The 27,296-nt window shown below is 32.9% G+C and overlaps 1 protein-coding gene across 2 annotated transcripts in view; it reads right to left on the bottom strand.

The window, feature by feature from the left end:
• The window catches only part of TENM2 (teneurin transmembrane protein 2), a 1,239,558-nt gene that overhangs the window by 872,529 nt on the left and 339,733 nt on the right, over nucleotides 1-27,296 (bottom strand). The window lies entirely within an intron of this gene.

Raw genomic sequence — 27,296 nt, 5'->3', positions numbered from 1 at the left:
GGGTTGTTTTTGGAGATTTGCCGATGTACGGATAGACCATCTGTTTTCACAAATGAAAAGAAGTCAAAGACTTTGATTGCTATTTTCCTAATCAAGATCAATTCTAATACATTTCTAATATGCTGATTAACCAAAACTGACATTATATCTTGGAGGTGTTTATTGGTATCATTATCAAATGTATTTCTGGATGCCCATAGATAATTCTACACACCCCATGCTTAAAATGGAAGAAATGATAGTTCTTGACAATAGATATGAGAATACACTGTATCCCATTATAGTATAGTTTACTTTATTATCTTACCCAGATTATGAGATGCAGATGATTGTACAACTACTTCATTTAGTTGGTAGAGGGAATCCTGGATTGCTTATGGGGAAACTTTCAATGATTCTGAGCTGCTTACTGCCACTAAAATCTATCTCATCAACAATAGTATTCTCCCAGTGATGCTATCTGACTATAAATCATGCAATACCAGTCTCTTGAGAGAATCAAAAAGACAAGTAACCAAAGAGAAGTGAAAACAAGTACAGTGGATGTTAGGAGGCAGCAATATATTTACTATTGTGATGATTTAAGGAATAGAATTAATGTAAGAGATATCTCTAAGTACTTATATGATATTAAAGAGTGGTAGCTGATCACATAGAACAAAAAGAGAGATGGGAGAAAGACATTTGTAACATTCTATAAGTAGACAGGCAGAGACACCTCATGGTTATGGCTTGGGAATCTAGAAAACTTGGTTTCAAACCCTGTTTCAAACATTTATTTAACTTCTCTGAACCTTATTTTTCTTACCTATCAAAGTAGGCTAATAATATTAAGGATAGCTATTTCATAGTTTGTTTTTGTTTTGTTTTGTTTTGGCTCAAAATGAGATAATGTATGTAAAAATACTCTATAAATTTTAGTTTCTCTGGGCATAGTGGGGAAGGAAAGGGAACAGACAACACTCCAACCGATGGGAGGAGGATAAAGAAGCTTTAAAAAAAAGTCTGAATTGCCAGGAGGGGAAGCCACCTGTTTTACAGAGAATACATGAAGGAGTGAGGGAGAACAGAGATATTCCACAGGGTTGATGTCTTGGCAGTGCAACCTAGAGTATTGGACTGGTGTGAGAATAGCAGTTATAGACTACAAATGATCTCTAATCTGAGTCAACTACTGTTTTGAAGTAACTCCATTCAACCTATGCTAGTTACAACTTTGCCAGGCTTTAACCAAGCATGAATTTTACAATTTCTTCTATCCGATAACCAACTGACAAATATGTTAGCCTCCTACTCTGTGCACTGCATTGGGAAAGACATTAAGGATACTTCTTGTCCTCAAAAAAACTTATGTTCTCCTGGAGTGATAATATGTATACATATAACATATGTATACATATAACTTCACAAAAGACACTTACAAAGCAGACACAAAGTAACTTAGCTGCTGACAGAAATATGAAAGCCTCCTGAGAAAGGCAGCACTTGAGTATAGTCTTGATGTAGCTGTGGACTTCAAGAGGCTGGGGGACAGTTGGTGCAAAAGAAATGAAATATCACGTGTAAGAAACAAGTAGGGAATTAGTCATATTGGCTAGGTCATAGGGAATAACATGAAAGAAACTGGTTGGAAGGGGCCTACTCTTTCCCAGCTTAGCAAGGTCAAAATGCTCCTATGAAAGGTCCCTGTTATTTATGACAGTTAAGCAACATTAGACTTTTTTGTTTGATTCACGTATTTAAGGGCAGCACAAATTTCCTTCTAAAGGTTTTAATTTCAGAAGTTAAAATAAAGACTCAGGATTTCTCTTACTGAACATTCCATAATTAAACATTAGTTCTTAATTCCAGAAGCTATAAAGGCTTCAGTAATAAAATTAATACTTACTTTTATCAATAATAACCATCATATATCGCTTTAAAGTTAGTAAAGTCCTTTAATGCATTCTTTCATTTGAGCCTTACCATGACCATGTGGGATAGGTACTAGAATTATTATTATATTGTTACTCAACATATTGTCTTATATATTATATATTATTAATATACTGTCATGATCAAATGAGATAACAAGCATAGTATTTGCAAACCTTGAAGTGCTATATAAAAGTAGTTATGATTACAAATGTGAGCTCTCAATCTTACCCTCATTTTATAAATGAGGAAACTGGTTCAGAGTAACTAAATTATGTCTATGGTCACAGAGCTAGTCATTGCAGAGGTGAGACCAAAACTTAGGTTTTCCTAACACAAGGCCTAGTATTGTCTCCACTCTGAAATGCTGTTTCCCAATCAGTGGTATGCCAATAAAAATCATAAAAATGGCATGCATACATGTACTTCCCTTCAATAACAATAGTATTTCACAAGCCACCACTTTTTAGGTGATATTTTCAAAAACAAGTCCATGTAGCCCATTTGGTAGGATTTTTCTGCCAACTCATAATTGTGAATTTGGATAGATTCAGAGACTTTGAGGAGGGGTGCTTTGACTGTGGTTCTTCTATATTCATTCAAGAGAAAAAAATGCCCTCTGCACTTTACATATAGACTTTCTCATTTCCCAAATATACTAAAGATGGGTTAAGCTTTTTCTTTTCTTACTGGGGTAAGTTTTCCATTGAAAACTTAGTGTAATCACCTGGGAAATGTGATAGCTCCTCAGGACCTCTTCCTGAAGTTTTTATTTGCTTTTTAAAAATAGGACTACAGATTTAGAGTTGGGAGATCTCAGGAGTCATACAATCTAACCCCCTTATTTTTTTCTGAATGAAGAAACAAAGAGGTTATAACAAGTCCCATTGGTGGTAATTAGCAGAATGGGGATATGCACTCAAGTTCTCTAAGCAAGACTAAAGCTACTTCTTCCATTACACTCCAAATTCTAGGACTATGCCACTAGACTTATGACTAGGGAAAAGGATTCGATCACAAATTTTTGGAGAAAGAAGTATTTTCCTTCTAAAACGTTAACTAGAAAAATTATGTACATATCAAAAATCTTAAAGTTTCTAGATGGGCATATGGTTATTTTCTTCTATTTTGCTCCAAAAGTTTCTTGATTCCCTCTTTGACAGGTTTATGCCATACCTTCAGATCACCCAAACAAGCTTTTGTGGATTTAGTAAATGTATTTCAAGACCAAAAGCATTTTGAAGTCTAGTGAGTTTGGAAAAGGGCTGTACTACTGAATTGAAATTTCTTATAATGCCCCATGGCAATAAACTATTCCAGCTGTTCTGTACTTCAATTTTAGAGTCAGTAAACATTTATTAAGCACCTTCTATGTGTCAGGCACTATGCTATTTGCTGAGAATACAAAGAAAAGCAAAAGCCAGTTCCTGCTCTCAAGGAGTTTACAGACCAATAAGAAACACTATGCAAACAATCACATATAAACAAGTTATATATAGAATTAGTTAGATATAATTAACAGAGCAAGGGTATGAGAATGAAAAAAATATCATATTAAAAAAAGTGTTTCTATTTTTTTTTATCCCCAGCACCTCACAAAGAACCTTGAATACTTAAAGCACTTAATAATGCTGCTGGAATAGGATTGTAAAAGCATTTTTCCCCTGATTTTTTGTTTCTAAAAATACAACATAATTCTTATATTTTCTCTGACCATACACATATCTTCTCTTCCTCTTTTTAGCCTTTCTGATTCATAGTACTATTTCCTGAGAGCTAGGAGAAGGTATTCCACTAGAATGTTCATAGTCTTCCAGATGCAGCCTGCAATAATAGTAAATGTATGGGAAACAAACAAGAGAGACTACAGTAGTTCCTTTCTCCTGTAACCCTGCAGTTTGATTTTAATAGCAGGACTACTCTAAGGCCCTGGGATTGTGTTTAGGGATAGCTAATCAGTCAATAAACCTTTACTTAGCATTTACTAAGTGCCAAGCACTATGCTAAATGCTGGGGATACATAGGAGGCAAAAGACAGTGTCAGATAGGAACTAGATCTGTGATTATGCTCCTAAAAATGGTATATTAGGCTTCTAGAAAAGGAAATTCTTTATACCAATGCTGCTTAGTCTCTTATTGTCTCAGAGTGCTCACAGCACTGAGAACTTAAATGATTTGATCAAGGAAACATAGCCAGGATATGTTAGTGGTGGGGCTTGAACTCAGGACAGGGCTCTATGCCACTTTGGCATTTTTCTTCATTGTTTTATGTTCCACTGGAGCATATAAAATGTACTCCAGAAGACACATGAAATTATGTCCCTTGAATAAGACCTTTTAGAAAATTATTGGAGGAATTTTTTTTAAAAGAAAGGTGATTCATTTGCATTAACTTAGAGCACATATGGCAATCTGACTGCATATACATTTCTCACCTTTTGTGTACAGTATTTTGGCAAAAATACATAGGGAACATGCAGTTAGGAAACACTATTCCTTTGCTGATATCTGACCTGAGAGTAAGTACTTTAGCACATCTCCAAAACACTCAATGAGCTTGCTATTATTAACTAAAGACTGCATTTCAAGTACATTATGGCATCACTTGAAGTAATGGCAACTGAAATGTACCTACTTAATGGAATCGATCTTTCATAAAGACCGCAGTAAAGTATTATCAGAAGTCACTTATTGAACTTTATTTCTGAATGATATAATAAAAAATAGAATGTCAAGAATAAAAATGCCATTTGTCACCTGCATCTTTGGCACCCCAGAAAATGTTATCAAGAAGAAGTAGGGGGCATCCTTTGAGTGATGTGATAAATGTAAAGAATATTTGTCCATTAAAGCATCATGCCAAGAGATCCCAGGTGCACTTGACACTCAAACCCTAGGACTAAATTACAACAAACTCCTGCTTCTCTTTAATTAGACATGTGCAGAGGCATGTGAAGGATGCCCTCCAGTTCCGTTATTTTTTACTGCACACTAAAGACATTCATGTTGTTTCTATTTATCCACAGCTTCAATTTTCGCAGAATTCTTAGATGTAGAAATGATCTGGGGGAATGAGCTTTGGTGGGAGACATTCTGCTAGATCTGTAAACATTTCAAAGAAATAGCATAATAAAAATTCTACATTTCCTTCCATAATTGGGATGAAATGTAGATGTCACATCTTGCTGGAGAGGTCATTAGAATTTAAGTCTCATAGCTACCGAGTCCTGATCCTATTACTGTGTAATTATTGACAATCACTTAGCTCAATTAAAAATATTATGAATTTAGCAATCATAAACAAATGCATAAACAAACATTTCAGAATGTAAAAAAGAGTAAAAAGCTTATATAACAAAGTGTGAAATTCTATTAACAAGGTAGTTAAAAAAAACATTGCTATATTTTCTCATCCATTTCTGTATGATTTTCTTTTCTGTGCATTTTAAAAAGTTTTACCAATGCTCTTTTTTTGCTTGTGTATCTATCATTACCCATTAACGTACCACTTTCTTCCCCAAATAGTAACTCTTCAATGCTTTCTGTAACTCATTGTGCCTTTAAAAAAATGGGAATGCTGTTAATAAAAATAATAGCTTAGTACCTCGAGGCTCAGAGAGACAGGACTCAATTTGAAGATTTCAAGAATAATTCTATGGACTCCCAAAAACAACTCTATAGCTAACTCCACTGTGCCTTCACCACCTATATTTCCTTTGGGAATATCAGGATTTGACTGGTACCGTTCTGACCCTTCAGCCTCCATGTAAACCTGGAGACTAAGAAAACATTAAATATAAGTTAGATTTGGTGAGAAAACACAAAAGATTCATACTTGAATCTGAAGTAGTAAAGATAACTCCCCTTTATTCTCCATTAGGCCTTCATATTGCATAAAGATCTATCTAACCCTTATGTAGACGTTTACATCTATTTTATGTATCTTCATACTTTTCCAAGCTCTAAAAAAAATTTGATGCTCCTATAGGGTCAACAGTTTATATTTCTCTCAAGACCTATATAATTCATATCACTTATATTATTATCTTCAGTGGTGTCCCTTTGTATGAGGTAAAAAACAAAAACAAAAATATTTGTGGTTATAAGAGAATCATTCAGTGATTCCCTTTGGTGGTCTTTATCTTCCTCCAGCAACCACATACTTTCTCTAACCTGTGAAAAGATAGGTCTAGGTTGCTCTTCAACCTCATATTATCTTTCTGAGTTCAAATCTAGCCCCAGACTCTTACTACTTGTGTGACTCTAGGTAAGTCACTTTACCTTGTTGGTCTTAGTTTTATCAAATGTAAAATGAGCTGGAGAAGGAAGTGACAAACCATTTTAGTATCTTTGCCAAGAAAACTCCAAAAAGGTCATGAGATTGGGCATGACTGAAATGAATGAACAACAACAGCAAAAATGAGTTTTACTGATTGGTAGGACTCTCTTCATGAAAGGATATTTATGCATAACTGGTTTCCTACTTCCCTTCATTTTCTTTCTAACCTTCCCTTGAACACTAAGTCTGAAGGTACAGCTCAGATAAATGAACAACTGGTAAACTTAAGTCAGTGTCCAATCAAGTTTTTATAAATAGAAAAATGAGAGTTCAGAAAAAAAGGAGAATTTATATCTTAATTAGGGAATTTATATGTAATCAAAGTACACACCCAGAGATACAAAAGAATCAATCAGGTTTTTCTGAGGAATCTCTGCTGTATTTTTTACTACAATTACTACGACTACGACTACTACTACTACTATTACTACAGGATACAAGAGTTTCCATATAAAGGAAAATTTAAATGATTTGGGAAGAGATGGTTAGACAGTAACAGTTCTGAAAAGAAAGCTTGGAGTGGTAGCGGACTACAAGCTCAGTGACAAGGACTGTGATGTGGCAGACACAATAAGGTAATGCAATTTTACATGTCATTGAGAATAGGAAAATTAACCTTAAACATAAAAGGATATATCACAGCACTCTGAAATGATCAGACCTTATTTTGGGATGTTATGGTTTAAGAAAGACACTGATAAACTGGAGTGTATCCAGAAGAAGGGTGGATTGGCCCATATTGAATCCATTTGAGATTCAACTAAAGTTATGTTTGGCCTGAAGAAAACAGAATACAGGGGAAACACAAATGGGGAACACAAGAGAACATAGGGTGGAAATGGCAAAGAGGTAAAATCTGGTTAAATATAAGGAGAAAAAAACCTTCAGATCCAAAAGTGGACTTGGTTGGCTAGAGAGGTGATGAGTTTCCCCTCCTTCAAAGAGAAGCTTGATGAACACTTGTCAGGTATATTATAATGTGAATGCTTTCCCTGTCTGGGTTGGAGTAGACAGCTACTGTTGAGACCCCTTCCAGCTCTCAAATTCTGTAATTATATGAAAATAATAACTACAGCACTAATGATATAAGACCCTTCTGAATAATTTTAGAAATAAATATTTTCAGTTATTTATACTATTAATCCATGTACTTATTTTAATTTCTACTTAGCATTTTCTTAAATGAACTGCTTTTATTTTTTGATGCTTACTTCAAAATATAAGCATATTTAGAAAAATTTATATTCTAAATATTAATCCAGATTTCAGTTTTACTCTAGTTAGTAAAAAATGCTAGTAGTCTGATCATTACTTTAATTTGTGACCAGAACAGAAATAGAAACATGTAAAGATAGAACAAAATATAGACAATTAGAAATTGGAGAGGTCACATACTTTAAGATTTATAGGAACAAGGAATTTCTTATGAAGAGCTTAGTACTGCTAGACTGACAGCTTTCTGTAGATATTGATTATTTTATTCATTGATACATATTTGGTTTTGTTTGTTTTGGATCTGCACTATGGTTGGTATAGGAACTCTCCAGAGTAGAAATTTCTTCTACTAATAAAGATCAGCAGCTGATAGTTTAGGAAGTCATATTGTGCACCGAAAAAGTGAGTGTTTGTTCATGGTCAGAGGCCAAACTTGGGCTCAGTTGGTTCTGATTCCAAAACAAACCCTGGATTCACTAAGCAGATAATTCAGAGATTAAACTGTAACCCCCCATCAAATATTTACACTGTTATACTTTAAAAGAAAGAACTAAACATGAAATTACATAAAACTATTAGATATGCAAGTCCATCAAATATGTCTGTTTGACTTTATGAATATTCATATAGAGAATAATGCAATTACTACAGGGTTACCAAAGTCAAGATTTAGTTCAGAGGAGAAAACTGACCTTGATTTGGACACCAAAGCAAAGGCATCATTAAAAATAAAGAATGAGATTTGGTAAAGTAAATTAGTACATATTTTAAAGTAAACTTTATAAACAAATTTAAGTAAATATTAAACTAATACATTAGCAAAAATAATGATTTAAAAATAATTTAGAAGCATTCATTCAAATATAAGAATTTATATAGATAGTACAGTATATGGGGTATGAGAATTAAAATCAGGAAGATAAATACAACTCCTGTCTCAGATACTTAAAAGCTAGATAAATCTGTCTGCCTCAGTCTCTTCATCTGTAAAATGGGGATAATAATAGCATCTACTTTTAAAGGTAGTTATAAAGATCAAATGAAATAGAAATTGTAAAGGACTTTGCAAACCTTAAGCATTATATCATTTGATAGTTCTTATTACTTGATATCATTTGATAATTTTATGATTTGTTATTATCAGCTGATAGTTTTTAATTACTTAATTCATTTTTAAAAGATTCTGTGCATTGCTATACCTTTTATTTATTAAATCATTATTACCATAGGAAAGTGGCTTCAGGTCTAAATTGTTTGATGATGACTGTCCATTATCAAGAGATTCTGACAGGGTTGAATTTTTTAAAAATAGGGATATGATGAAGTGGAAACACACTCTTTTAAACGCCTGTGTTTACTTCAGTAAATTTATCTGTGTTTTTTCTTTGTTTTGGCCTCATGTGGCAAAGCTCTAGAATGGGATGAATACTGCTAGTTTGCCTTTTAGACTGACTGTCAGCATTGATTAGAGGCATCTAAGTGAAGCATAAATAGAACTCCCTATAACCAGAGCAATAATGTCAAATACTTGTAGTACATACCTTTGAGAATTGTCACAAAGCTCAAATATATGGAAAAACAGTGTAGGAAAAAGGTGCTTTATTTGAAGGCAGTGTTATAGAGGGGAAGAAATACTAATCTTAGAGTCAGGAATACTTGAATTCAAATCCTACCTCAGTGACCTTGAGCAAATCACTTAATCCCTTGGTCTCAGTTTTCTCAATTGTAAAATGAGACATCTAAGGTTCCTGTTATCTCTAAAGCTATCTTCCTATCAACCTATCATGTGATTTTATATAAATGCCAGAGATGAAGGTTCTGCTGCTGCTTCTGATAATAATATTTCTAAGGAGGTAGTAAGAGGCATTAAGGATGGGTGATTTCTTTGGTATCTTGAATTCTAGAAAGGAAACTCCCAATACCAGTACAGATCTGCACAAGTTCTATGATTTATACTCTTTTTTGTCTGAAGTGATTGGGGTTCCCCAGGGTCACAGAACTTGGAAATGTTAAGTATCTGAGGCTATATTTGAACAGGTCCTCTTCATTTCAGGATTAGTATTCTACCCACTATGCTATCTAACTGCTTTGACTTAGAGTTTTAAAGAGTTGCCAGATCCTAAATATACCTAAAGGTAAAATACTTGGTCCAGTCTCCCTCAGCTAGTGTACATCAGTCAAGGATTGACCCTAGAAGTTCCTAATTTGGCATCAGTTCTATCTAGTACACAAACACTCCCATTATTCATTTTTCATTGTTGATGCTTGGCAACTGGGGTTAAGTGACTTGCCCAGGGTCATATAGCTAGGAAGTATTAAGGGTCTGAAGTTGGATTTGAACTTGGGTCCTCCTGACTTCAGGACCAGCGGTCAATCCACTGTGCCAGCTTGCTGCCCCTCATTATTATTTTAAACATGATAACTGGGAAAGGCTATCAAGCAACCTACAAGTATATAAAAATGGACACTATCTAGAAGAAGATACGTATTGAATATAGTATATGTCAGTTACCATGTGTTTACTTTCTCAGGCAAATGTGCTTAAAAATATTGTGTGTCAGATGTGAGCTCTAGTTACAATTTCTTTTCAAAGCAAGCCACTCATGGTCTTATTGACAGGAACTGTTAAAACAGGTTCTGTCAAAGACACGTTCCCCTTAAGGGACTACAAGGAAACTCTATCATTTTCACTAACTTGAACTTGCCTTGGCCAAGACCTGAGTGATATTCAATCACAATATTTGCCTTTAGGACTCTTACAATCTCTGTAGTCAAGCTATCTTCTGATCTTACCTTCTGCTGATGAATATTCAATCATTTTTATATTACTAAATCACCATCATAAGTTACTACTGGGGGATAAAAAAACCCAAGAAATTCTGCAATTTCAGTTGCCTTTCATCTTCCCTGTGTCACTCAAATGGTACAGAAGCTTTCTCCTTCTATTGCCTCACTCTTCCCACCCAGCTTCAAGTTTAATGATATTCCCTTAGTCTCTAGATAAGACAGACAGTCCAAATATGCTCAGGAGTTAGAGAGATTCTAAAATGGGTAGCATTTTCTTCTTGACAAGAAACCTTGATATGTAGGAGATGCAACCAATTTATAATTCTCAGTGAACTTATTCTTCTTAAATAACAAATACAAAGGGAAACTGAAGAAAAAGAGAGATGCAAATTTTTCTTGTGAACTCTTTATGAAGTCATTAGGCATCTTTTAGTAGATATAATTTACATTTCCTTTTTCTGGACCCAGATAATTTATATTTTAAAATTTCTTCTTCCCCCAATTAAAAAATAGAAACCAAAACCCAAAGACCTAAACCATAGATTCTCTCTCTATAAGAAAAAAACCTAAGATTTTTTTTTCAGTAGCAATCCCTAGTTATAAACAAACTCAAGAAAATACATTATGCCTTTACTACTGTGTCTATACTAATTTCAAAGTCACTTCCAACTCCCTCTGTTATTCCCTAGTGCAAGTTTGTACATCTTTATAATACCTTCAGAATAATTTATCACATAGTAAAGATTTTAAAAAATCATTATCCTTTTGATCTAAAAATCCTTATACTTCATCTTTAATACCTTCTTTTGAAAGGGTCTTTCTAGAGGAGTTGCCAGTATGTTTTACCCTTCGGAGAAATCAACAGCAGAACTCAAGCAAAGCTTTAGGAACTTCAAATGTTATTTTTTGAACGTAAAAAAAAAAGTTTTCATAGTATGTTTCTGTCATGACAGTTTTTAATGTGAAAAAGCATACAAATCCGTGAAATATCCAAATGAAATGTTGGAAGACTAAATTGTTATAGATGCTACTCAAATATACTAGTCAATGGTTTAAAGCTATTTTAGTATTTAGAGGTCCTTCTTGCCTAAGGCAAAAATATTAGTACTGCAGTAGAAAGAAGCAGCCAATATTGATTTATATACTTAGTCTTTTGCACCCTGCAAATGGTTCTCATTTTACTACCAGAGGAAAATTTGGTTAAGGTTGGGGTTTGGAGAAAAGGGAAAATAGTGAAAAGCAGAATTAAGATTGGTTTATCATCATTCTCTATAAATTATCTATAGATTAAAAAACAACACCACAAAAAACTGTCCAAACAACTAATCACAGGAAGCGGAAGTTAAGAAAGTAACTCAATATACTCACTGTGTAGAATTAATCATGACAAGGCATTTTGATTGCAATGAAAAAAAAAAAACCAGTTATTCAAAGCTGCTAATTATCTTCTAATTATTTTCTTCTGAGCGATGAAATATTTTTATATTGGTTCTCATTTCTTTTTGAAAGGAAGAAAATTATTGAATTATAGCTTTCTTTGAGGGAGAACATTTTTGGAGAGAGGAAAGGAGAGAATAGAAGTGAGGTTTATTACCTAGCCAGATCTGGAAAATCAAGGTTATCTTTCAGTCAATGACTTGAGCTCAGTTCCCTCATCAAATTGGTTTTGTGAGCTTGCTCATAAATGCTAATCTTGGGAAACCATTTATTGACATCTTTTAGACAATGACATTTTGAAAATAGATACTACTTGTTGAGTAAGTTCCATAGTCTTTTCACTTATAATATTTCACACTTGAGGGTCTTGAAAAATTTAAATTACATATTTGAAATATAATTGCTTAAATACTATACAAAGTATTAGAATATCTTGTTGATTTCTAGCAGTTAAACTATATGTGAATAAGTTATAAACAAGATCCCCCAAATTGCATTGAAATATTCCTAAATTCTTCCTCTTTTCCTCATAAACTTGCTTGACATTCTGTGTCCAACATGGTACTTCATGAGTTTGAAGAGCTCTCAGGAGTCTATCCAATCCCTAAATAAATATTTTCTCTGCAGAATCCCAAACAAATAATAATAAAAAATAGTTGAGCTTTTTTTAAAAGCTCTCTAATGATAGTGAGTTCAGTACCAGTCAGTTTTAATGATATGAATGAAGAGTGATTTATCAATCATCAATCTGATTTTTAAAGGCATGTTAAAGAAGGTAGAAACAAAGATAACAAAAGTAAACATAAAACTATGATATAGCTTAATGTATATTATCTGTAGTTATTAAGATCAGAATGAATTGATATTGCTGAGAAAAAAGTAAAGATAACAAAAATGTACGTTGTTTAAACAATTATAGAGAGGGAGAGAATCAATGAGTAGGAAGGGAAAGGAAAACAGGACTATACCTTGGTATGACTGGAATAATGATGCAACAGAGATGATGGGCAATTCTTATTTTGTATCTACTTTCTGTATTAAAGAGAATAATTTTTTTTGGGGGGGGCAGAAAAGATGAACTAAAATGGCTAATAGAAAACTGGAATCCAGGATAAATATAAATGTAGTTAAGAGAGCAGCTAACTTCTCTTAATGTTATTAATTTACCAGGTCCACATGAACTGCATGTCAAAGTATTCAAAGAATTATAAAACAGTTTTTGAACAATCAGACTTATTAGTCAATAATCTTTGAAAGAGAGAACAGGAATGGTGTAGTAAGATTGGAAAAAGCTTTCATTTAGATTTTCAAAAATGGAAGAAAATAGAGTCTGAAAATTGTTCATCAATGATTTTGACTCTGATTTCTAGCAAAATTCAAGAATGCATCATTAAAAAGATATAAGAAAACATTAGGAAAAGGAAAAAGTGATCAAAATGGCATGACTTCAGTAGAAATAGGTTATGTCATATTCACTTTTCTTGATAGTAGGTTTGCAGACTAGAACAATTCTATCAGTTGCCTTCTCAAGCTTTAACAAAGCAAAAGGATTATTTCATGCAATTCTTATACAAAATGATAGTATGATTATTTAGATTCAGATATGCATCTTCATCAATATAGATTTTAGGCAATGGACAGCTAGATTCAAAGAGTCATTAATGGTTCAATGTCAAACTAGAACAAATTTTCCACTGGCATGGCTAATGGTCTCTGTTGTTGCCTCTATTCTGTTTTAATATTTTTTCTTAAAATCAGTAATTTGAAAAAGAGCAGAGATGGTATGCTTATTAAATCTGCATGTGACAGAAAGGCAGCTTGGATAGTTAATATACTGGATGATACAGGATCCTAAAAAACTTAAGCTAGAATGTTGAGCTGAATCTAATAAGATGAAAAATGTAAAGTCATACATCTGGCTTCATATAATCAATTTCATAAGTACAAGATGAAGGATTTATGATCAGACAGCTATTGTCTGAAACAACAACAACTGAGGGTTTTAATAGAGTTCAAAGTCTACATAAGCCATCTGTAACATACAACAATCCCCAAAATTAAAGTAAATTCCTTTCTGCATTGAAAGAATCAGAGTGCAACATTAAGGAGGTGATACCATTGTACTCTACCCTGTTCAGTCTAGATATGGACTATTATATTCATTTGTGAGTACATCATTTAAAAAATGATACTGCTACACTGAAGAATATTCAGAGGAAGATAATTGGTGGTGGGGTAAGGGACTTCCATAAAATATGCCATAGAAGGATTAATTGAAAAAATTGAGACTACTTAGAAGATTTGGCAAGTGATTGGGGCATTTCAGTGGTCATAAGTATCTAAAGGCTTGTATGTAAAATGGTTTTGGTCCCTCCAAGACCAATAGGACAGAATAAGAAGTGAAAGGTAGAAGTTTCAGAAATGGAGATTTCAATTTGAACTAAAATTTCATAATAATTAGAACTGTCCAACAGGCTATCTTAGAAGGGAATATGGTTTGCTCATTACTAGACCTCTTCAAGAAAAGGCTAGACCAACACTTGTCAATAATATTTGAGTGAATTCTTGTTTAGATATACATGAGTGCTGTCTAAGATCCCTTTGTATTCTAGGAGTCTGTTAGTAGATAAGTTATCTTCTTTTTATTATTCTATGGTAATAAAAAACTGGCGTTTTTATAGGGCTTTGAGGTTTGGAAAGTGCTAGCAATTTACATTTCTTTTGATCCTTACAATTATATGATGCCCTGTAATAACATTTTTATAGGTATTATCCCCATTTTACAAAGCTATTAACTGTCAAAGGCAGGATTTGAACCCAGCTTACTTGTGGTTTGATGCTGATGTGATCCATTTCAAATTTTAGGTTTGTCTAAAGGGTTATGTATTTTACTTCCTTTTTATTTTCTTATTGCAAATACTCCTTCAACAAGCACTGATATTGGAGATCAGGTCATTCCTCTATGTCTTAAAAGAAGACATTCTAATTTTTTGAGGTGTCATCTGATGAACACTTGCAATTTTATCTTCTATTCTGATTTTATGCAAAATATATTTGACTTTAAAATATAAGAACCACAATCATTTCTACTAAATTTTTCATGCTTTGATTACTAACTTGTTGTTTCATAATATCAAAAAGAAAAATCTCAAAGCATCAATTTGATCTTAAATCTGTGAAATTTAGAAGTCTTTCCATCTCGATCATAATTCTACACTTTGTATTATAATAATGGATCCTAATCATCATAAGCATATGGTATCTTATTTTTATTAAATACTTTAGGATTTTTAAGGATTGAATGCTCTAACATGAATAAATTCTCCTACTTAAAAGAAAATATTAGTGTATCAAATACCAATATATCCAATTGTTTCAAAGTCTTCCCCATTGGTGGTGGAGAGGAGTAACACTCATTCATTCAAATAATGTTTGCTTTAAAATATGTTTGGAATTTCACATAGATAACTAAAATTTAGTAGCCACCTGAGAAAATCAGCTTTACAGTCACAGCAACTCTCCCTGATCTTAAAACAAACAAACAAACAAAATTGACTCCCTCATTCTTTGTTTAGCTCAACAAAGCTCTTCATGACAGCTTATGCTAAGATTAGAGAGAAATGAAAGCCTATAAGAAGAGTGGTATAGGGAGCTCTTGCTGGAGAAACTCTCTGTATCAGTGCAAAAATCTGCCCCTGTGATGTGATTTATAGTCTCAGACTTGCCTGGGGCATTGAAAGTTTTGATTATTTGTCTAGAAGTCATCCAGAAACTATGTGCCTGAGGTGGTACTTGAACCTCCTTCTTAACTCCCACTACAACAATGAGCAATGCTAGTTAACCAGGAGTTAAGATTTTTTGGTATTAGAGTTCTAGAAAAACATACTGGAATTAACCTTGTTAGAAATGTCATAAAAGTGGTTGATTAAAGAAGGAGGAAGAGTATATCATCTCTCTAAGTTTCTAAGTTATGGTTCTGAGATTCTAGGATCATATTGTACTTTTGGAAGTTGAGACTATTCTATTGATCACTACCCATTTCCTCTCTGCTCTACACTGGGATCTCATCCATATAAGATGTATAAGCGGGAAGCTCCTGCATACAAAGACTTGATTGTTTTCTCCCTGAAACATCAATTATTAAAGAATACTGTATATTAGCAGAGTCATATGCTTATTTTAATAGTAATTGCATCTGCATGATTTTGGGGGCAATATCGCTTTGTGGTCTGTGCTTTTAATCTTACTGCATGCAGAATTACCTATTTTGTAAAAAAAAAAAAAAAATACCTATGGCTGAGATACCACTGTGTTTATGATTACTTACCTCATCCAATCAAAGGCCCCATAGATGGAGAAAGTTATAAGAATGTTTAATACATAATTTACTCGGTTCTCTTTTCACCAGGTGCCTAGCAGGCTGGCTTAGCAGATGTGAAGTTCCTTTCATCATGTGATTTGCAATTCTGTCCTTGGTTTGTAATAAATTAACAATCCGGGATAAAGTATTGCATTCTCAACAACAGATTTTTAATAGGAACATCCCCCCTCCTCCAAGCTTACTTAAAAAAAAAAAAAGCTCTAATGTAATGATTTAAGTCAACTTTTTGATGTCAATGATCTTATAGAGATTGTTGATATTATAGGAAAATTATGTATTTTATGTGAAGTCCTAATAACAAAAATATTGGGGTATAATTTAGAAGAGTCACCGCATGTTTTTCATATCTTTAAATGAAAAAATAAACAACTTTTAAATGATAAACTTTCTGAGCAAATTCAGGTTCAGAAAAATTAAAAGACTGGTCCTAATAAAGAGCTGGATTTGGAATCCGGTCTATTGCTTGCTTGTTCCTTTCTATTGTTTGTTTTTCAGTTATACCATATTATTTTTCTATATCTTTACCTGTGTTTCAATCAGAGTAGAAGTTCAGCTCTTATATTGTGTTTATATAAGTAGATCAATCCATTCAATAAGCTTCACCCCTCCCCTTTAAAAAACTACATGTTTCAGTCTGCATTCAACTGATATCAGTTCTTTCTCTATGGCAAATAATTTGCTTTAGCATTAGTCCTTTGGGATTTTCTTGAATCACTGTATTGCTGAGAATACCTAAGCCATTCACAGTTGATCATTGCTGTTGCTGGGTACAATATTCTCTGGGTTCTACTAATTTCATCATACATTAGTTCAAGTAGTTCTTTCCACGTTTTTCTGAAATCATTTTATCTGCTTATCTGCTTATCATTTCTTATACCACAATAATATTGCATTGCAATCATATACTACACTTTATTTGGCATCTTTTTGATCCCCAATTCTTAACCATCAGAGAAAGAACTGCCATAATTATTTTTGTACAAATAGGTTCTTCCCCCTACTTTTTATGGATGTCTTTGGGATACAAATCTAACAGTAGTATTGCTGGATCAAAGGATATGCACAATTTTATAACCTTTTGGGCACAGTTCCAAACTGTTCTCCAGAATGATTGTAGTGGTTCACAACTCTACCTACAATGCAATTAGTGTCTCAGTTTTCCTACATGCTCTCCAACATCCAATATTTCCTGTTTTTTGTCAATTACGCACTCTTATTACTTTGAGATGGTACCTCAGAGTTGATTTAGTTTGCATTTCTCTGCATAGCCATAGTGATTTACAGTATTTTTTTCATATAAGTATAGATAGCTTTGATTTCTCTGTATGAAAACTGCCTTTTCATATCCTTTGACTATTTATGAACTATATAATGATCTATATTTTTATAAATTTGACTCATGTCTCTATATATTTGAGAAATGAAGTCTTTAACAGAGATACTTGTTGCAAAATCCCCTCAGTCTCCAGTTTTCAATGATATACTAGACCTGGGAGATATACAGGTTAAAAAACAAAACAAAACAAAGAAACAAACCAAAAAACCCCACTATTGCTACCCTGAAGAAGCTTATTGAGCCAAAGACATATGTGAGAGGTATTTTCATATAGAAGATAAAGAGTGACTTCAGACCCAGAAAGACCCAGGACTCTGTATTTGTGAAACTCTATAAAGGAATAAATTTCAGAGAAGATAATGAACTGATACTCTTCATTGGAGATTTTTTTAAACTAATTAAATCATAGATTCAATCCATATCTCAATATGGAGCCACACACAGACTTATAATCAAACATAAACATACATGCTTATACAATATCTACATGTAAAACCAATATATAATTACACATACATATATTTGTCTGACCACACAAAAGATATCAATATACACATATATTAGCTAAAAAAGGATTAACCATTGCTACACTAATGCATGCATTAATGTGATTCAATTCCATTTTTTTGTCCCAATTTTTACTGTGTAGTCTATATTCTCTTTTTTATATATCTGACTATCTGGTGTAACTTTACATGATATCATTGTAAAAATCTCAATTTTTTTTAATCAGCTACATATATATATATATTTGTCATCAGAGTAAACAGCATTACAGTTAATGGTCTGTAGTGATATCCTATAATAATCCTTAAACCTTCACAAGATAATTTATACAATAGGCTCCTTCTTTTAACTTCCAATTTGATGCTTTTTCTGGAGAAGGAATGTTAGTTCCTTCAACAATACCTTATTTGATTTAATAGGTTAAATATATCAATATGTGATTTTTTTTTTCATTTTTTGAATTTCTTACAACATCACAGTTGGCAAGCCATCTATAACTGATTAAATAAACCTTAAAAAATTGTCTGAAACTCAGAGATGTTACTAACAAAAATAATAGCTAGTAAGTTTTAGAACTGTGATTTCACTGATAGTATTAATTCCAGAGAGGGAATTCCTATCAGTGCAAGTGGCCACCTTTTCTACACTATAATTTAAAGGAATGTTATAGGGGATAGCAAACACTTGGCCAGCAGGCCACAATCTGCAATTTTCTTCAGATACTGAACCAGATAAAAATGTGATTAGGAAAAAAAAAGATTGAGATCTATTTAACAAAATAAATAAATAAATAAATAAATAAATATATATATATATATATATATATATGTGTGTGTATATATATATATATATATATATATATATATATAATAGAACATAGATAATTTCAAAATGTGATTTTCTAAGGTAACGTGGCCAGTAGGAATCCTCATGTATGCATCAAGTGGCTTTGTTTCTACTTAAATTTGATACCACTGGTTATGATATGAGAGATTAAATAACTTGCTTCAGAGTTACACATACACAGTATGCATTGGGCCTTGAACTTAGAGATTCTTGTTTCTGTGTATCATCCAGTATGATGAACTGCCTTTTTACATAACACTTATATAAGCATTCCCATATATTATTTCATTGGCTTCTCATAATCCAACTCTCACAGTACTTACATTCTTTTGAGGGAGAAAACATGAAAATACATAAGTACACAGAGAAAAAATGCAGAGACAATAACTTGATTGTAAATCTAAAGTAGTTAGAAAGGGAGATTACTAAGAGTTGAAGCGATTGAGAAAGGCTTCATTTAAAAGGTAGTGCTTGCAATACATCTGGAAAGGGAGCTGGAAGTAAAGAGAAAGTGTATCCTAGGCTTTGTGACAGCTAATGAAAAGGCACAAAGATGAGCCGCAATATGCCATGGGTGAAAACCCAACAGGAGAGAGCCAATTTGGCCTGATTCTGACTCTGAAATGCAGGAAGGCAAATAATGTCTTTATGACAGATTTTATATATGTTTGTGTATGTGTAGTTATATGTGTATATATCTGTATACATGTATGTACACATACATATAAAATAATACAGCAAAATACATATATACATAGACACACATATATATTTTCTTTGCATTACTATTGCCACCACCACAGTTCAGATCTTTTTGTCATATAACTCATTTCAATCTGTCCTGAACTTTGTAACAAAATTAATCTCTCCAAAAATACTATTTTAAGTTCATTCCTAATCTAATCAAAACTTTTTAATAGTTTAAAAATGCTTATAGGACCAAACCTAATATTAAAGCTAATAGCTTACATTCATTCAAGGCTCCTCCTTACCTAAACTAAAGTTTCAAGAATATAATAGGGTTTAGAGTTGGAAAGGCTCTTAGAGATTATTTTTGTCCAGGGATTCTAAACCTTTTTTTTTGCATCATGGATTCCTTTAGAAGCCTGGTAAAGCCCATTCCAATAATAATGTTTTTAAATGCATAAAATAAAATAAACAGGATTTCTAAGGAAATCAGTTATACTGAAAAACAATTATCAAAAAATAGATTGTTTAAAATTCATGAATCCCTATTTAAAAACCTCTGATTTAATAAACCTTATCTATATCTATATCTATATTTATATCTATATCTATATGGAAACTGAGGCCTGTAGAGTTTAAAGGACTTACCTCAAGTTGAAATCTACTTCCTAGACATGTTGGTTAATTCACCATCTCCTGATCTCACTAAGTTCATAGTCGACTTATTTCACAGGATTTTTTTTTCTGTGTTCTATAGAACCTTATTCCTTCCCATATGACCAAATTATAGTCACACTTCAAGGTCTAAACCAATCCATATTTTTGTTCATATCTATGTTAAACAAATGCAAAATGGCTGGATAAATAATGTGCTTCACTTGAAGTCTTGAAAACTTGGGTTCAAATTCTATCTTTGAAACTTAATACTTTTATGACCTTGAGTAAAACTGCTTAACATTTTTCACTTCAGTTTCCTCTATTATAAAATCTGGATAATAATACCAAGAGTCTTTATTTCCTAGGGTCATGGAAAGGATCAGTTAAATGAGATAATGTATACAAAGTTCTTTGCAAACCTTAAAGTCAGTCATTACTACTCAAGTCTATATCGATCTCTGCTTCCTCTGAACTCTTATGATATTTATTACCTAGAATACCACTTATTCTGACACTTGTCGTTTATTGGCTTGTACCAATAGATTATAAAGAGAGACCTTGTCCAACACTTCTTCGAATCTCCCATGGTACCTGTCACATGGCTGAGCAATGAACCATTAGGGGAATGCTTTCAATTCAGCAAAGTTTAAAAAGAGAAAAGAAAAAGATATATGGAAGTTCACATGCTAAAAATCTCACTAATGATTTTTATGTAATGATTTGTTGCTTAAATCGTTAGAAATAATCATTCCTGAACTACATCTAGTTTTAAAAAAATGCATAATACTACTAAATAAAAAATGTCATCTGAGATGACTTTGTTGTTTCATTGAAAAAAAGACCAAAATTAGCCACTGATATTTGTGTGCATGCTTCAACCAAACTTTTCAAATAAATTTCCATTTATATTTTTTCTATTTCTTTTAAAGATATGAGTTATCAGTTCAAACTTCCTATGGATTCTAGCTCTCATTCATTAAAAGTTCATGCTCCTCTTTGCCCTTATATTTGATATAGACTGAAATAATCCAGTAACAAAGCTCTTCCCATAACATCTTTATTCCTTTCAAATAGCTAAAGTTCCATGAAGTTGCCTCTTAACCTTCTCTTTTCCAAAGACTAGAGCTTCAATTCCTTCAACTCCTTTGAACAAGAAATATTGTTGTATTTAAATTATTTATGTTCTAAGGCAAATATTCTCTTTGTAGTTAAAAAAAAAAAAAAACCTCAACATCACAAAATCAAATATGGAGACAGTCTTTCTAAGGAAAGCTAGCTTGTTACAGTTACCAAAATATTTTACTCACCACTTTGCAGAGGAGTTGTCTCTATTCATCAGAGTTCCTGACTTTCATTCATTGCCATCCTTAGCACAATGGACTCTGTATCACTCTCATGTGGTATTTGGAGCTTTCATAAATCATTGAATTTCTCTGATCTACCCTTAGTTTTATTACCTTCCATTTATCTGCAATAAACTCCATAAACCACTTATCTGATCAAAACTGAACATAATTACTACTCAGTCATTTCCCTCCACTTTAAATGGCTTCCTTCCTAAAGGCCCTAGGGTTTCCTTGATCAGCTGATGTAGCTAAACCTGGTGAGGATATTTTTCCTAGGTCTATTTCCTAATTCTTCCTAGAAGTCCATCTGGCTAATGGGACATGCATCTAGCTTGATGCAAATGTTTTTGATTAGGAATTTCTGAATTTGTTTTTGAAAAACTTCAGAGTATCTCTAGTTATCACTTGGGATGTTGTGAATTACAAAAAGCAAACCTGAAACTCCAAAGCAAAAAGCATTTTCAAAGCGTAATTCATTTTCATTCTTTTTGCTATTTAAATACATGATTTATAACTTTTAGGAGTGGGCTGGCATCAAAAAATATATATCAACAATATGATACTTCACAAACATATCTAAACATAACATTTTAGAGAGGTGCTTGTGAATCAGAAAATGTATGCACCTTGCCAAAGGCCACATAGTAAGTGTCAGAGGCCTGCTATGAATCAGGGTCTCCTGACTCAAATTTATATCACTCTATCAATTATCCTTGAGTAGTTATGTAGTACAGTGGATGGAATACAGGAATTAGAATCAGGAAGATTCATCTTTCTGAGTTCAAATCCCTCCCTCAGACACTTATTTATCTGTATGACTCTGGGTAAGTCACTTAACCCTGTTTGCCTCAGTTTCCTCATCTATAAAATGAAGAAGGAAAGGAAAATAGTAAACTATTCCTGTACCTTTGCCAAGAAAATTCATATGGAGTTGTGAAAAATCAGACATGACTGAAATGACTGAACAACAATCTATTGTTACAATATCTCTCTATGACTTATCAAATCTTACCTAGAAGTGGGAATCATTGTCATGTGTTTTATTTTGTCTTAATTATTTTTTCCTGACTGGCTTCTTTCACCTACTCCCTTTTTCATTCAAGCTTTCCCCAAATTTTTCATGGAAATGAGTTCTCCACACATGCTTTTGTCTTCCCATTTGAAGTCTCATGCAACACTCCCCATTATTGAATTAAGAGAATTGGGGGGGAGGGGGAATTCAGTGGAAGAATCTTGTCTTTGTTCTGACAACAACTACTTAAAATTGAATCACAAGAAGCTTCTTTTTTCTCACATGAATAAACAGGCTGATATTTACCGTGCCCACAAATCTATTAAGTTTATGTCTTCCTTCCACTTAACCGTGGCCCAGTTTCAAAATAGGCAAATGAAAAGTCTTATTACTTCTCATCCTTTTTCAAGACCTTTCTGTTGAATATTATTTCCTATGTAGATTTGTATGATGAAAATTTATACTATCAACTTCATTATCTTTGACTCCTATTCTTTATTACGTTTATACTGGACTTATAGCTTTCCTATTTGACCCATTACATAAACTAAATTTGGTCCCTAACCAAAAAAAATACCAAATTGAAAAAAAAAATTTTGACTGAATAATGGGCAAAAAAGTTAAACTTTTCTGGCTTTTGGGGTTCATGATTATGCTCTGACAAAGCTTTTAACCCTGTTTCCCTTTTCTGCTCTACTGAAGCAAAGCCCTGATATCAGAAATTCAGCAGCTTAAAACCAAATGATTATCCACCAAACTCAAAGTCTCCCCGAAGGCCTGAAGATTACATATGTAACAGAATCATCCTACCCTTGCCAACAGTAAAGCTTAGGCCTTTATTTTACTTATTGTAACTACAGAATGTACCCCTTGTTTGTGAGCCTCAGGGAGCAATTATAAACATGATAAAAAAAACCCAACCACAATAGAGGGGGAACCCCCTCCAAACTTTTACATTTTAATTTATAAATGAGAATATATGCAATAGAAATAAGATTTATTTTCTCACATATATTCATACTTTCCCAAATATAAACCCCACAAAAAATGCAACTATTTTTTATTTTGGCTGAGAATCAACTCTAAAACTTTTTTTGTGGGCAAATTTGATCATTTGATCTTATCATAAGCTACATTTTTAGACACTATGATAATCATTCTCTGAACTTCCCTCAACAACTTTTCTCAAGTCCTGCCTATAAGAGAGACTAATTTTTATTGTTTTACCTTGAATCTTCAAACCACTGAATTGTAGATCCCAAAGCATCTTCATCTTATTCTCATGTTTGGCTTTTTGTAATTCACTATATACCACTAACATTTTTTGTTTCAGCAAATTTAAAATGAAAAAATAAATTACACAATGTATACTATTTGAAATGAATAATCTAAATGTGGCCACCCCAACATTATAAATGATTTAGAACAATTAACCTTTAAAAAAAAAAGATGAGAATCTCAAAGTGTTTCTCCCCTCCCTTTCCCCCCTCCCCCGCTCCCATGCCAATTTAAGACATTCTAAAGAATGAATAGGCATTTGTTCATTTTTTTTCCTTTTTTTTAAAGCTTCACTCAATCTCTACTTTGGACTTTCTGACATCCATTTTTGGGCTGTTTGACATTCCTTTTTTATGACAAATTATGAATTCTTAATCATGTCTAGAAAGCACTTAATGACTTTTGATCTTGAAACTAGCCAGCTTGGTAATTACACACAGATATGGCAATATAAAATACCAACTAGATTTAATATAATTTATTATAATAATAAAGCTAAACAAGTTTCTTTTTTAGTTAACCTAGAAGACATTCTCTTCCTAGGTTATAACCTTGGTTAGGAAGTAAGAGAATGATTTGAGGAATATATGCCTAAAAGATATAAATGAGTAAAACCTGGCTACAGAAGCTAGATTTAGCTGGGTACAACTAAAATGGGACCCAAGGGAAAACAATAACCTACCTCCAGGGTTTGCTCATCTAGATGGACAACATTTATCAAGTACTGATGAGATATTCCCAATGCCATACTGAAGGAAGAGACACATGAGAAGATATGCCAAATTGACTCACGATCTAATGACTCACCAGAGAGACAGACTGCCAAAGGTATTATACAAATAATCCATTTTGTGCAAAGTACCAGCTTACTTTTTAAATGATTTTGTGTAATACAGTGGAATTAACCCAACATTTACATTTTCTTCCTCAAGGTACAAAATGAGAATTTACAATTTCCCAACTCACTGGCAATGAATGAAAATAAATATTTTCCATGATTACCATGTGTAAAGAATGAGAAGAAAAATACAGTAATTTCATCCAAGTTTTAGGAGTCATCGCAAGTTATCCCATAGCTATGATACTTTGCTCTCTCTGGACTTCCATTCCAGCAAATGTAACTAAAACTATGCTATAAAACTGAAGGACATATATCAGTCCCTAAGGTGAAGAAATTGCCTCAGGGATTCAAACTACACAGAATAATATGTGCTATCTTACATTTTTAAGGATGCAATTAGTTACTATAGTGTATTATTGGGTGTCCCATTTTCTCAGGTGATATGGAGGACACTGAGGAGGACACATTTTAAATGGGTAGCAGGGGGAAAAGTGACATTGTACTTTGGCAGTTCCTGGAAGATTCAACTTACACACGAAGTCCACTTTCACCATAGCAAAGACAATCCAACTACTTTCAGGACTCATTTTCTTTCCTAACTAAACTATCATTAAATTATACAATCTAAAACAACTTAATATTCCATGAGAGTGTTTTAAGAAGAGAAAAACTGAGAAATTTTGAATTGTATACTATACTAGCACAGGGCCTGATTTGGTTTTCAGCCTTGGCCATTTAAGTGACAAATCCCAAATGTTGGTGAGTGTAGAAAGAAAGGTTAGTATATCTATGTAAAAAAAGTATAAAAAAAGGATGGCTGAGTAGTTTAATGGTGTTTTCAGTTATAGCATATCTACACAAATCCAACTAGAAACGCTAGCCTTGGCAGGGAGTAGAATTTGTTTAATCTTTTTTTAAAGGATTGATGAATCTTAAACTCAGATGCATGGGAGTATTAGTTTCTGAAATGAATTAACTTTTTTAAGGATGCTTTGTAATATAACCAGTTAGTAAGGAAAGGAAAAAAGAGAAACTCTAAATAAAATCAATCAATGATTCTCTGAAATTTTATGCACCCCAAGATTCAACAAGTAAGCTTATGTACAAAATCCCAGACCAAGAAAAGTCTTATTTTATAGTGTCTCCTCAAACCCCCAAACTATTGGAGAGAATCCCCCTTGAAATAGCATCTCCTTACTTCCTCTTCAAGAGGTGCATACCTAAAAAGTTATTGATTTGATTCTGAAGGATATGGGGTTTATTATGTAGGAAGCCATTGCTGGGTACAAGTGTGAGAAATTAATGATGGTTTTGTAAGTGTCCATGCTGCTGTGTGGAACCAGTGGGGCAACTGTCAATCTATATGATAATACATTCCCAAACTTCATAAAGTCAGTGATGTGAAAAAGCATTGATTTCTTTTTGAGCTAAACAGAATTTGTCAAAGAGAAAGAGCAATGAGTTTACTGAAGTTAACACCTCAGCTTGCAGGATAGTAATTTCTTATCTTAGTAAATATTTTATAACTTCACATGTAAAATCCCTTGTTTTCATTTCTGGGAAAATAAATATCCTCAACACACACATTTCTAATAATATTGATAATACTACTTCTAATTAATCTTGAGTTCTGAATTTAGTATATTCTTTCTACTTTGGAACTCCCTCCCTCCCCCACATACACATAAAAAACCCTTTCCCTTCAGACCATTTTCTTATTCCCAGTATATCTAGCTTTGTACAATGTCAGTAGTATAGCAACTGGTATCCAAATATAGGGAATGCTTTCCCAAAGGCATGTGGAAGATTAGGATAGGACTTTTTAGAGGTAGAAAAACTTTTAAAATGTAAATTCTTGACCAATGTCAAGAAAAGAGAACATGAAAACACCTTCAGTCTACTCATTCATTTGACATAATTCATTAACAAATTCTTTTCATCCATAACAGTTCCTAAGTAAATCCAAAGTAAGCATTTCTTCCTCTATACTTGCTTCACTGGGCAAATCCTATTATTAGCTCAGTGTGTAACAATGCAGCTGATTTAAAATAATTATGACTAAAATGGAATGTTTATGCTTAATAAAACTAATATATACATAGCTCCTAAAAAAATCCCTAAAAATACAAGTAACATATTTATTTGGAGATTTTATATTGTTAAAAAAAAATCTAAAGTTTTCTTTGCTCGAAAGTGATTTTCTTTATTTGGCAAATCAAATCAAGTTTTTTGACCATATCTGACATATACTAAAGTTGAAAAAGAACATCAGTAAATAGATTTAATTTTTTATCATATACAAAAACTTCTAAAAGTAATATCCTTTTGAATAAGTATCTTAAAATGCTAAATGTGCCAAGTATTACAATTTTTTAAATTCCAAAATTACGTCCTAGGAAGTCAAGTATGGTATTTTACTTGAGAGGAAACCTTGATTAGCTACAGGCGTTGTACTGTGACATGAGTAAGAGACATCTCTTTTCCCCTTCCCTGGAATAAATTATTGCAGAATTAAACATAAATTTAAATGAGATGTGGTGACTTTTCTTTAAATGCATGTAACTTACCCCCAAAATGATGTATTTTCAGCACACTTTGGATTCTGAATGTTTAGCTCTGCATTGCCATTCACGACAAGCTGTCACACTACAAATTTCTTTTTTTAATATATGAAAATACTTATGGCTGTTCTAGCAGAAGTCTTAAAGTGTTT

The sequence above is a fragment of the Antechinus flavipes genome, chromosome 2 (assembly GCF_016432865.1).
Source record: "Antechinus flavipes isolate AdamAnt ecotype Samford, QLD, Australia chromosome 2, AdamAnt_v2, whole genome shotgun sequence".
Taxonomy (NCBI): domain Eukaryota; kingdom Metazoa; phylum Chordata; class Mammalia; order Dasyuromorphia; family Dasyuridae; genus Antechinus; species Antechinus flavipes.
The sequence above is the reverse complement of the archived record's forward strand: the minus strand, read 5'-3'. Positions and strand labels throughout refer to the sequence as shown.